Source organism: Phasianus colchicus, chromosome 1 (genome assembly GCF_987193195.1).
Source record: "Phasianus colchicus chromosome 1, bPhaCol1.hap1.1, whole genome shotgun sequence".
In the NCBI taxonomy this organism is placed as follows: Eukaryota; Metazoa; Chordata; class Aves; order Galliformes; family Phasianidae; genus Phasianus; species Phasianus colchicus.
The window spans coordinates 83,308,828-83,321,472 of NC_143436.1; the positions used below are offsets into that span (position 1 = coordinate 83,308,828).

At 38.5% G+C, this 12,645-nt stretch overlaps 2 long non-coding RNA genes across 6 annotated transcripts in view; one reads left to right on the top strand and one right to left on the bottom strand.

Annotated features, from left to right (window-relative positions):
• LOC116242343 (uncharacterized) overlaps window positions 1-12,645 on the top strand; it is a 232,213-nt gene that overhangs the window by 170,211 nt on the left and 49,357 nt on the right. The gene's annotated exons all lie outside the window — the stretch shown is intronic.
• Window positions 1,285-7,768, bottom strand: LOC116242387 (uncharacterized). 2 transcript variants are annotated; one of them, XR_016463695.1, is made up of 3 exons: window positions 7,737-7,768; window positions 2,510-2,592; window positions 1,285-1,872 (listed from the first exon to the last, which is right to left on the bottom strand). It is a non-coding gene; the product is annotated as an uncharacterized LOC116242387 (long non-coding RNA). The 2 variants fall into 2 exon arrangements; XR_004169735.2 differs by lacking the exon at window positions 7,737-7,768 and adding an exon at window positions 7,408-7,726.

Below are 12,645 nucleotides of genomic sequence, written 5' to 3' on the forward strand. Positions count from 1 at the left end.
TTTACCAGGATTTTTGGGACATTTTTGGTAGTAACAGCAACTCTGTAGAAGATCTATTTCTTCTTCAGCTGTTTTATCCCCTCTGAAACTCAAGCTATGAAAATTCAAAGCGCATTTGACGTTGCATAGTCTACAGTCTGCTACCAGGCAGATGTGGGTATTGTTCACTTTATTTTACTGATGAAGACAATAGAATCGAGAGGAGGACAAGTGGTACCTTTTCAATCTCAGCAAATCAGAGACAAAGTCAAGAATTCTAGTCGTATGTCTTGACTTTCTAAATTAAGCACAAGACCACCTTTCCTGGTGGAAAGGCTGCCAGAGACTTACACTGCCACAATTACTGCCTTTAAAACAATTGAAGAATGGCCTTCTGAGCATATGAACATTAGGCACTCTGTATACCATCAGGCTAGATCTGCACTGGAAAATGCCTAACTTACCAGTGAATGAACTAGAGATTTCTGCTCCATGCAAGAGTGAAAAAAGAACAATGTTAATGAGCAAATGTGCGGTGAAAAGCATTCTTGTTTTCTTCTTCAGCATAGCCATATAATTGAGAAAGTGCCTCTCCTACATCATTTCCTTTAGATTGTTAGTTGTCTCAGAAAGTGTTGGTTGATCTCATCCAACAGAAAGGGACACTTCTATTTCAGTCCTCTCCTGTCTACTATCCTGACCACATTTAGGAGATGGGGCAAAATCACTGCCCGACTGATATGGCAGTAGTCATGAAAATGAAGAGTGAAAAATTGCCACACGCAGTGCCAATCTTATTATTATCAGTCAAAGCTGCATTTTCCGCTCAGCATATAATTGCACTTTGGACTAGATGGGTATAAATTGAAGATTGGCTACAGCATAAATGATCATTAGATTGAAACTAAAACAAAGCTAAATTATCGGAGAGCCAGGGAGAGAATGTGTTTTGTTATGCACTGTGTTGGCAGCACCATCTGAGTGCCTCTGCATTATGCTGTTTTAATGTTTCAGGTTGGAAAAAGATGTAACATGGAGGAAAAAGCTGCTCAAAAGAAGACGTTGGTTTTCTTTTCCTTGGGTACAAATTGCTCTATCCTTGCACTCTCCATTGCTGTCTGTTTAAGCTCTGAATGGTAAAGAAAATGCTGAAACTGAGTTTGGATGAGATCAACCACAGGTACCAAGAGAAGGGAAAATGGGGGATTTGTTGAGAATAGTAGAGGAAAGTTGTGTGTTTTGTTTTGTTTTCTTTTCTTTTAGGAGGTTAGGAGCTGTTCATTGCCACTTTTTGCTCGATATTAGCCTAGAAGGTCCTTTTAGATTCCCTTGTTGTTTTAGTTATGAAATGGATACTTTTCCCCTCGCTGTATCTGGCCCATTACTTTAAATTAAGATAGGGGAGGTTTAGGTTAGGTAGTAGGAGGAAGTTTGTCACACAGAGGTGGTGACACACTGGAACAGGTTGCCCAAGGAGGTTGTGGATGCCCCATCCCTGGAGGCATTCAAGGCCAGGCTGGATGTGGCTCTGGGCAGCCTGGTCTGCTGGTTGGTGACCCTGCACATAGCAGGGGGGTTGGAACTGGATGATCATTGTGGTCCTTTTCAACCCAGGCCATTCTATGATTCTGTGATTTGTCTTCTCACAATTGCCTACTGTACATTCATGATCAATATGCAGCACACGAGAGCTTGCTCTTTACTTCTGTATCAGTTTGTTTTCTCAGCACTAATTTCTGTGCTTTGAAGCTTTTTTTTTTTTTTTTTTTTTTGTGCTGCATTAACTCTTCAGCATGCTGATAAACTTTTCCATTTCTCTTCACGCTCTCCATCACACTTTCCATTGCATACTTATATTCTTTGGTTCAAGCCAGGGGTGACAGTAAACCACATCTGGAAAAAGAAGAGAAAAAAATAGTTTCTTCCCTTTGTCTCCTGTTCACTTTGAAAGTCCTTATTCTGTACGCTACATGATGGTCTCAGACTCTTTAGGAGGCTGTGTTTGGAAAACATCATGGCTGTTGTGCTCAGCCAGGCATTCAATTAAGCATTAGTTGGGTCTGGAAAGGGCTATACTTTCTTTTCTTTCTTTGATTGGATACTGTGAGTCAAAGGAGCTTTTATGATGGGTTGAACATGGTGAGTAATTTCTACTTCTATGCATGTAAGTATTATTTTATAGCATCTAGTTACTTTTGTTATAGGTATTATGAGATAATAAATAAATAAAATATTATGAGTTAGTGACTGCAATGCTGATTCTGTTAACAGGCTTATTCTCCCTCTGTTACCTATATTTGTTTAAAGTGGCTTCATTTAACATTTATGTAGGCTTTGGTGCAGAGAAAATGTGTTACAACAGGAGTTTGTCCTGAGGGATCCTTACAGTACTAACAGCTACATCATCTACTGAGGCAGGTATTGCTAAACAATGATATGAAAAGACATTATCTAGGTCACTTAAAATCATTTTTAAACACTTGTTTTGCGGTGAAATCCTGTGAAAGCTAATCCAAGTTTATTCTTTTACCTTTTTGTTGACTGTGAAGAGGTACAGGCATTACTCAGGCACTAGGTGGAAGCTGGATGTCATCATGTTGCTCTGTTACATCCCTAGCAGAATACATTGCATTACTCCAATCATGATACAAAAGGCAGATTCACACTCACTGCTAATTTGTCTACTCTGTCCCACTCTATCAGTTGATTGAGCCAGCCTGAACCTGGGCTTAATCATTTTCCCCAAAGGTCAGAGAAAAAATAATTTCCAGAATGTGCAGGGGCAGAAAAAAAAAAATAATCAGAATTTCTTCTTTTCTAGTTCAGCCTATGTTTATTTCTCATTGTGTGGCTTTGGGCTTCATCTCATTATTTCTTTGTACTGCTCTTTTCCCATCTGATAAGTAGGGTTGATTTTAATAAAAACTTCCTAAGTTCTGTGTAATGCTAAGAGCCTGCAACAAGCCTACATGAAAATTTAAATTCTTACTACTACAAAATATTTATTTTCTGCTAGGCTCCTCAGAACTGTTCCCCTTACTGAAACCCTGCAGGAGTGTACTATAACCACCTTCTCTTGGGATCAACTGAAAATTGCCAAAGAGAAAGACATGTATATTCATCTCAAGTTTGGATACTAACATGCTGCTGTGCTCTGTGGGTATTAATTTGAGGCAGAAAACGTCACCTGTTTCTGAAAGAGTGAAATTCAGTCTCTATGCTCCCTCTGCTTTGGGATCATGCTCTGTATTCTAATATATATACTGTTTATACAAGTATATACTAGTGAATAAACTGTGCTTTGGAATACCAAGAAAATTTGGAACAAACACAGTCAATAGGACACTAACAGAAATAATTGGGGGGGCATAAGAGTCAGAGTAAAAAATAGTCTAGAAAAAAAAAGATCAGTGTGATAGTTGAAGGAAAACTGTTTGTTTAACCTAAAATTAAAAAAAAAAAAAAAGAGAGAGAGAGAGAGAGAAAGAGAAAACTGAGAATAATGACAGTCTTCAAGAACATAAAGAACATGAAAAGCTTTGGAAAAAAAGAAGGTATGAAACTATTCCCCATGGCTGTAACAAAACAAGGAAATAATGAGTTTAAATTGCAGTAAGAAAGGTTCAAGTAAAACAAAAGATTACTTGAGTATGTAATGCAGTTTCCATCATTAGAGATCTCTAAGAACACAGTAGATAAGTAAGTTTCAGGAATGACATATTTGTATTTGATGTTGATCCGAAGTCAAGAAGATGGACTAGATATCTGTCATAGTCCCCTCTAAATCTCTGAATTAGACAAAAGAATGCGATGCCTTAAATTTTGTTGTAGTTGCAATGGTCTAAGGATATCAGCAAGGCAAAGTTTTATCAAACAATCTGAAACAGATCTTTTATTAGACTAATTTTGCACCTAAAACAATAATACATCTTCAGATTTTCTGCCTCTAACTTGAAAAACAAGAAATTGCACTTCTGCTTTTTCCACATTTTTCCATATCTTTCTAATAAATTACAATACCTTTCCCTACAGATTTTGCCCTGCATAGTCCAACTATAGCAATGACCTAAGGATATCTGGGAAAAACCTATCTCTTGTACGGTGTCTTTGTTCTTCAGAATGAACTGTAGAAATATTTTTATGCTATCTTGAACAAGAACTGCTGAACAAAATGGTCTTTTCAAAATATTCAGGTTTTATTTCAGCTTTGATTATTTGCAGTTGTTCCAATGAAGCATGTGATATTTCATTCCTTTCCAGTTTGTGCAAATATACAAGTATGTCTCTCATGATGTGAAAGACTTTGAAAGGTACTGAAATGCACTTGGTCTTTTGAGTATTCGGGGCAACAACCAAAAAAAAAAAAAAAAAAAAAGAAAGAAAGAAAGAAAGAAAGAATAAAAGAAAAAAACCCACAACAAAACACAGAAACCAAAGAAGTGATCACAGGCCAGCATTTCTGGAAAGCGTGTTTGAAAAGTGCCTATGTTGAAAGACAGAGTTTGTAAGAAAAAGTTGGGCATCTATTAGCAGCTATCTTTTTCTTCAGTATTATCCAAGCTTTAAGAATCTGCTTAATCGTGTCATTCCTGTTCTGGGGATATCACTTTTCTCTATGCTGAAAGAGGACCATTTCCTCACTTGTCATTTTTATTCGAGGCCATTCTGTCAGGATATATTCCCTCCCTGCCATACTAAGATCCATCTCTCTTACAGTTTCTCAATGCCCAGCATTGCTGCAAACACCTCTTTCTACCTACAGAATATATTTCTTTTAGCTTCCCAGAAAGACAGTTTATAATATGATAGTAGAAAGAGAGAATGAGCTGTCACTGGAAGGAGTCAGAGATGGTTTATTGTTTTCTACCAATTCCCCAAATCCTAAGAACGGAAGGTCTATGGATTAGACTAAGTTGTATCTACTATAGTCCCATATCTCAAATACAATGAGATTGTGCTCTTACGAAATCACCTGATGACAGAAAAACAGATGACAGAGCCTGGTACTAATTCAGTATAGTCTGTGGCCATAAAAAGCTCTAGACAGGGACAAAGGGGTGATTTACACTGCTCAAAAATGCCAACTCCATCAAGCAGAAGTATTATTAAGGATGAGATATACTTAATACAAATCTTAATACTTAAGATTATTAAGTTATTACTTATTGCCTGAATCATTATAAGTAACTGTTTTTACTCTTTATGTACAGATAATGCAAGATAAAACACAAGTCTTTAAGCCTGTGCCAAAGTGGCCTGAGCTGATGTGTTTTCCTTGCATTAGTGAGTTACCAGTCAGAGGTTCTGTGGAAGACCTGATGTGCAGCTGAGCACTTCCACAAGTTGTACGCTGATCTTCTGCTTCTGTTCTTATTGCACAAATTAGTAGCTTTCCAGGAGTGCGTTTACTGGCACTGCTAAGACACTACTGAGGCATGATAAAATTCCTTAGATAGAAGAATGATTTCAACAATCTTCCAACTGATATGAGGCCTCTTTAACATAAATATGTTTTTCATTTTTCTTTCTCCCCCTCTTTTTTTTTTTTTTAATATATACAGGCTTCAACTTCACATTTATGCTAAGTATTAACACTATTAAATAAATAAACCTAGTACAAGGAATGAAAAGTCACAAGGCTTTGGTCATCTGTGGAAGACTACCCTAAGAACTCATAATATTACTATAGCAGAGAACAACATCTGCAACCTGGAGTTTTCGGTGATGTTTTAAATATATTGGGCCCAGGCCATGAGGATAAAGAGAAAGACCATAAAATTTGCTTTGAGATCTGTGGAGGGGCAGTAGAGGACAAGTTTGATGTGCTGAGAGTTGTTTGTATTGCTGCAGGGGCTGTATCAATTAGACTCTCCAAAGGGTTGTTGCAATTCTGTAACCCAAACAGAAGGGGAAAAAGCTTGGCTTCTGAAGACCAGAACCTCATGTGCCAGAATGGAGTGGAGTCTTCTAGCCAAATGAGGATGGCACAGAGCTGACCATGGATGCACATTGCCTGTGGCACAGGGTTCTGAGGCCTTTCAAGCTCTGCCTAAACAGACTGTTTGTGGCTGTTTAAAATATGTAACAGCTACCACAGAATGATTATAAACTATTCAAAGTGCTTTCTTTGCCTGCCAGTGTAATCTCCATCTTCCTCAGGTTCAGCTCTCACAATCTGTACTTCATCCACAGAGCCCCATCATGTTGAAGAGATGGGCCACCCTGATCTAATGAGATCATCGTACACAGTGAAATTAAAGCAGACCTAGGTCTAAAACTGAGGCACTGAGTCTATTCCATATTCTTCCAGGAAATGTTAGGAAATAGATGTTAGATAGGAGTGGACTGAGAACTGATGTGTGGAGCCATGAGGTCTGGAAACCTGTTGATACTGCAGAAAGTTTTGGTATAGATCTATAGGCTCTTTACTGATGCTTTGTCAAGGCTATATATTCCACATGGGAGAATTTACTCTTAAGCTGAGTACTCTTCTCTGTTTTCTGATTTTTAGCATGCATTATTTCAATTTTAATGCTCCATCTCTCTTTAGCTGAACTTTTCTTCTCCTACCACTTCTGCCACAGGACCTTAAATTAATACGATTGTATGTTTTTGTATTTCTTTGTGGTTTTTGTAAGAGAAAAATATGGGAATCAGATTCAGAAGTAAGACCGGCACAATGTTATACCTTCCAACCTGCAACTAGCAGCTCTGGCAGAACTGAAATATTTAATTCCACCTCCTTTGAGATGCAGCAATCCCCAAATTTCAGATCCAGATCTGAACTGTCAGTATGATTTTAGAACAGTGGCTTCAATGTCAGCCTTCAGTCTCACTGCCATGAAGAAAGACATTTCCTATGGAAAGTTTGGACGTAGGTGAACAGTATTTGAAGGGTCAAAACTGAATTTAAAAGAAGTCAACATACGGAAAAGGAAATTGTTTTCTGTTATGCTATCCAAGGAGGAAAAAAAAAGTCTGACTTGGATTAAAACAGAAATTTTGGCATGGATCATGCAGTAAACTGCTTATTTCATTGTTGGTTGAGAAATTACAGTCAGGTGGTCACTGTCTCCTTTGAATGTCAATGTCATGTTTCATTATAAGTTATTTAATTCTCTTTCAAAATATATACATATATTTTCATGTTTGCTCTAGAGAGTTGATCAGTTCTTAAAAGAGTATGAAAAGGTTTAGGTTTGTTGAGGAAATTTCAAAGTGAAAAATTTCAGTGTCTTAAAAACTTTTTAATGAAAATATCTCATTAGAACTCTTCCATTACCCATCTTTTCTGTTTGTTTATTGCAAAAATTTTCCCCTAGGGACAGGTTAGAATACTAAAGAAAGGTGGGCTAGTGGAAATTGTTCACTAAATCAGGACAGTCCCCACAAATCTCTTCTTTCAAAAGCCATTTTACCATTCCTCACCATGTTCTTTTCCTCTCTTAGGGTGGATTATCAATTTGTCATTTGAGTCATCACTTTCAAAGCACTAAATCCCAGTTACAATTCTGCCATGTACACTGTAATTTAGTCCAGACTAAGACTTCCTCTATATAGATCTTTCACAGCTCTAGGCCATCAGGTGAAATCTGACTGCTGCTTATAATTCGTCCAAAACTCAGTTGTCAGTATTTGTGACTTCTGCTTTAGCCCAAAGTCTTTATGGTAGAATAAAAAAGTATTATGATAATAAAGGAAGTGCTTCCCCCTTCCTGGAAGCATTCAAGACCAGACTGCATGGGGCTTTGAGCAACCTGGTCTAGAGGGAGGTGTCCTTGCCTGTAGCAGGGGGGTTGGAACTCGATGATCATAAAGGCCCCTTTCAACCCAAACCATTCTATGATTCTAAAAGATTACAAAGCTTTACCACAAGCTCTTTGAACAACTTCAGGGAAAAGCATTGTGAGTTTTGTTACATTGGTTCCACATCTGTAAAATAGAGATAAATGACACTGAAGCACACCACCAGGGGGTATTTTGAGGCTAAATTATTCAATGTTTCCAAGGTTCCCAAAGCCTATACTGGTGAACTCAGTTGAAAAATCTATTACATTACATAGGTCTATGGAATCAACAGTAGTAAAAAACTTTCTGTATTCATGTGCATAGACCGGTTTTTAAATATTAATAATGTGTTTTTTGTTGTTATTGTTTTTCCAAATGTGTTCCTTCAGTCTCCAAAATGAAGAAGGGCAGAGACAGTTTGCCTGAAAAACCAAAGCCATTCAAATACAGTACAGTGAGAACTTTAGTTCTAAGGAAGCCAGCCAACCCACACTATCAACTTTGTAGACATAAAGCAGTCCCTGTTAACCCCTACTGGGTTTTCAGTGTTCCAGACAGTGTTGTTCACAGATGATTTTCTTTGTTACCAAAGTGAAAAAGCAAGATCCAAGGATGAGTTTTCCTGAAGAGAAATGCTTCATCTCAGTACAAAGCTGTCTCTATAAGGCTCTTTGCTCTTCTTTTCTCTCTCACAGGGATTTTGTTTACTCTTTCATAACACCAAGAGGCATCCATCAATTTGGCTGTCAGAAAATTCCCATTATCTACAGGATGCTGTTGCATACTTCACAATAAAAAATGGTAGCCAAACACTGAGATGGTTCAATCAGAGGTTACCCTTTCCATGGAGCTCTGTTGTCTTCTGCTCCTACATCCATGGCCATTCCATCGATTCTCTATAGCCAAGTTCACTTTCATTTGTGGACTGACACGAGCGTACTGTCGTGCAAATTGAGGATGGAAAATGCAGGTGGATGCTCAGGAGAAGGATGGCATAAGGATAGGAGAGATTCAGTATGCACACTGCATCAATCACTTGGCTGCAGAATGGGGAACTTGGTCACCAGCTACAAAAGGAGCAATACATTTCATGTTTTAGCCACCTCATATGGGAACAGAACAATGAACTTGCTTCACTGGCAATGTTCTTTCCGTGTGTCTGCCATGAGAGGAGATGAATACTCACTGAGTGTGCTGAACACTTGCCCAGAAGTCCTAAAAATTGCAGGATTGCTAAGACTGTGCAGTGCTTCAGTCCGTAACAAATCCATTGTCATGTTCTTCCAAGCAGTACAGGCACTTCCAGGAATAAAACTCATACTAAGGATCTGTTCCAAAGTCTACTGAAGTTGGTGGCTGTTCTTACAAGGACTAAACCAAAGGCCCTTCTTATAAGCATACTTGAGTGTAATGGTAAGCAGGAGTAGGAAGTGCATTTGCTTCCTCTAGAGCGTGCTATTTTCAAGAGAAGGAGGCAGTGACACTGTCAACTTATTATTCTTGTTCTTGAGAAGCTGGTGAACATGAGTAGGCCATGAACGCTGCAGTTCTTTGGAGCTAACTGCATAAATGTCTAATCCTCTTCCAATTCGATTTGGAGGAATTTTTCACACTGTCACAATCACAAAATGATTAGATGTTTGGCTTAGAATGGCTACTGAAGGTCACAAAGGTGCAGCCTCAGTGTGAAGAGAGTAGAAAAGAATGGGGTAGTTATAGGGGACAGGACCAGAGCTAAAATTCAGCTATGATAGTTGCACTTGGACGAGCTTTCCAAAAACACAGAAAGAAAATCTCCACCCTGCCAAAATGATATGAGCTATACTAGATCCATAAATAGGCAAGCAGAAAAAAACAGGCTCTAATTGTTTTGAAATGGCCCTCCTCTTTAGTGGTGGTATTCTTTACTTGTAGCCAAGCAGCTCCTGTAAAAACCTCAGCTCTTTCCTATGTTTGTACACATCAAAGAAATGACTCCTAGTACAATCCTCGCAAGCAAAGCATCCTAATGATTGATGCAGTAGAATGGCAAATGTGCTCAGCACCACCACATAAAGTCAGTTTTGATCCATGGAGCCATTCAAACCAGCCGTGGTGATTAGTAAACCATATTCCGCAGCGCAAGACATAAGCTTGCTCCAGTCAAACAAAGGACTTAGTAGTGACTCTGGAACAAATGCCTCTCTGAATTCTCCAGGCAATCTGTATACTGGGTTTTGTGATGAAATTTCCACCTTAATTCCAGGCTCTGCCAAAATACGAAAAGGGCATAGCGGTAGTTGTTAAACCTATGCATATCTTTCTTTGCTCCAGCATTTATGGTTTTTATGGGTTGTGCTATACAGTCTGTACCTTTTAAGACAGCAATACTGTCAATACATATTTGAGAAGACTTGTCAGGAGCCCAATTTGGTCTAATAAAGCCATATCTTTCATCTTGCATTCTGCAAGAATGTGGAGCTCATTTTAAAGGCACAGAGTCTGCAAGTCATCTCAGCCAAACTTCACAGAAGATAATTTCCAAATCACTACCATAATTAATTAAAGGTAATGAAAAATTAATTTTAATAGTCAATGGACATATCAATAAACCAAAGGTATAATAAGCTCTGTAACCTAAAATATTTACAAGGTTAATAATTGGGCATAGATTCTGCAATAAGATACTAGTCCTGGCTTCTACTAAAAGAATTCCCTAGCCAACATTGCAATTCTGGGATGTGAGACTAGCTTGGGGCTGGCCTGTCTAGTAAACTTACTCCTGTTTGTGGGTCAGTGGAAAAGGGGAAGAGAGGTTTCCAGAAAAGAGAAATAAATAGCTTTATCAGATATTACTTTCCTCTTGAAAAATATTGCTGTGTTAATTCTAGCTTCATTCTTTTTCATGGTCAAGTCATCTTTCTGGTTTAGCAGACAGAAGTCACCTAGAATATATGTCGGCTTCTGTCAGTAATTGCTCTCCCAGCTGTGATGTTTTCCAGCTGGGACTGATGGAAACAACTAAAGGAGAAGAGGGATGCTTTAGGTTCATAGTTTTCTGGGTTATATTTCCCTCTCTGTGGGTGGGCTTGGGGAAGGGAGTCTATCAGGAGTACTGTATAGTGTGATCTTTCAGCTGTGAGGTACAAATGAGAAAGTGAATAGAAAGAGCCTCAAAGGTTATTTATGATCAAGACCGTGATTTCAATCTCTGTGTTCTGGCATGGCTCCTCATGGAGATGTGATGGAGGAAAAAGGCAAGAGGATTGTAAGCTTTTTGGGTGATTTTTTCTCATACCTTTTTAATGCTGATGTGCATTCTTTCCTCATAGTAGACTTTAGTGACTTTCAGCCTTTAAATACTGAGCGTGGATTGCACCCAGGCCCTGAGAGGCTCTACTAGGCCATTAGCATCCCCTAAACTATCATTAAAAATAATAATAATAATAGAGTTAAATGTCTTCAATTACAGGCTATGGATAGGAAATATTTGCAAATTACCTCCAAATCAAAATGGAGCTGTACTATTTGGGGTTCTATGTTTTAGTTGTACTTCAGGTTTACTATAATCTTGTATGAGGATTTGGTCCTACCTTCAAGTATTGCCAGTACTTACAGAGGAATATATGAAAAAAGAATACCTAAAACAACAACAGCAACAACGAATCTCTTTGGTGTATCATGTAAGGGGAACTAGGATGATACTTTTGATTTTTTATTGCATTTTTATGTAGAGTAGGCAAAGTAAGGGGGAAATAAAAAGCCCATTGTGCCTTCTGATATCATCTGCTGCCTGTGGATGGTCCCCATGTTGAGGTCACTCCCCAGAAGAGGGAATAAGCATAACTGTGACTTGCTGGTCTGTGTGAAATGGCCCTTTTGCTTTTGTGGTCTAACAAACATTTGCAGAACCAACCAATATGCAAATTCCGCTCAAGGTCACTTCTGTAAATCTTTCTGGCTCCTGTACCTGTACTAGGCTTTAACTGTATATCAAAGCATTTATAATCTGGGCCCTTATTTTAACAATTAGTCTGATTTTATTGAGAGTGACTGCCCTGATCAATGACATAAATCAGGCGTATTGTCAAAGGTTGGCCCAAGACCTGGTTAAGTTTGCGCTGGATGACAAGTCTGTCTACAATTTATTTTTCTCCTTGTCTGTATTCAGAGTCAATGTGAAATCTCACCTCAGAACATGATAGTGCTTTGTGGGCTTGAAATCAGCTTTAGATAACTCAGAGTCTTGTAAATGGCCCTTTTGATCAATGAACTGAACAGAAAAACCTCTAATCAACAGAAAAAAAAAGTCTCTGTGGCCAGGGCTTCTAAAAATAGAGAAGGTATGGAACCTCAGCTATTTCACAGTGGATTTTGATGCATTCATGAAAATAATTGCGACAGTGCAGGTGTAACCCTGTAGTTAAAACTAGTGATGTGAGGATTGCAGTGCCCGATATGCTAATTTCTGGAGGGGTTTAGAGAGAAACTATAGTGAACTGTACTTAACTGCATTTAATCTCTGTCTCCCTTGAAAGGGAATTTAAAAACTTTTTTTTTTTTTTCTTTTCTCCTTGGTTTTAAGTTAGCTTTCAGTTCTCGTGGCTTCTTTGAACATGTGAATGTTCCTGGAAAAATCTCTGATTCTTGTAGTCTTTCTTCAGATTTGGAGTAATAAATAGAGGCTGAAAAAAAGGTTTCACCCGTGTCATTAACAGGGCCTTTTCTTTTTTGCTGTGTTGGGTGTGATACATCTTCCAGGGTCACATGGAGCCTGGGGAAGATCTTGGACTGAAAACTCTCAGTGGTGGAGATCTGATAACTATGAGTATATTGCCACTCCACCTGCCCTGGGGCAAAGGAGAGAGACAAAACACTGTGTGCAACCAGCAAGTCCAT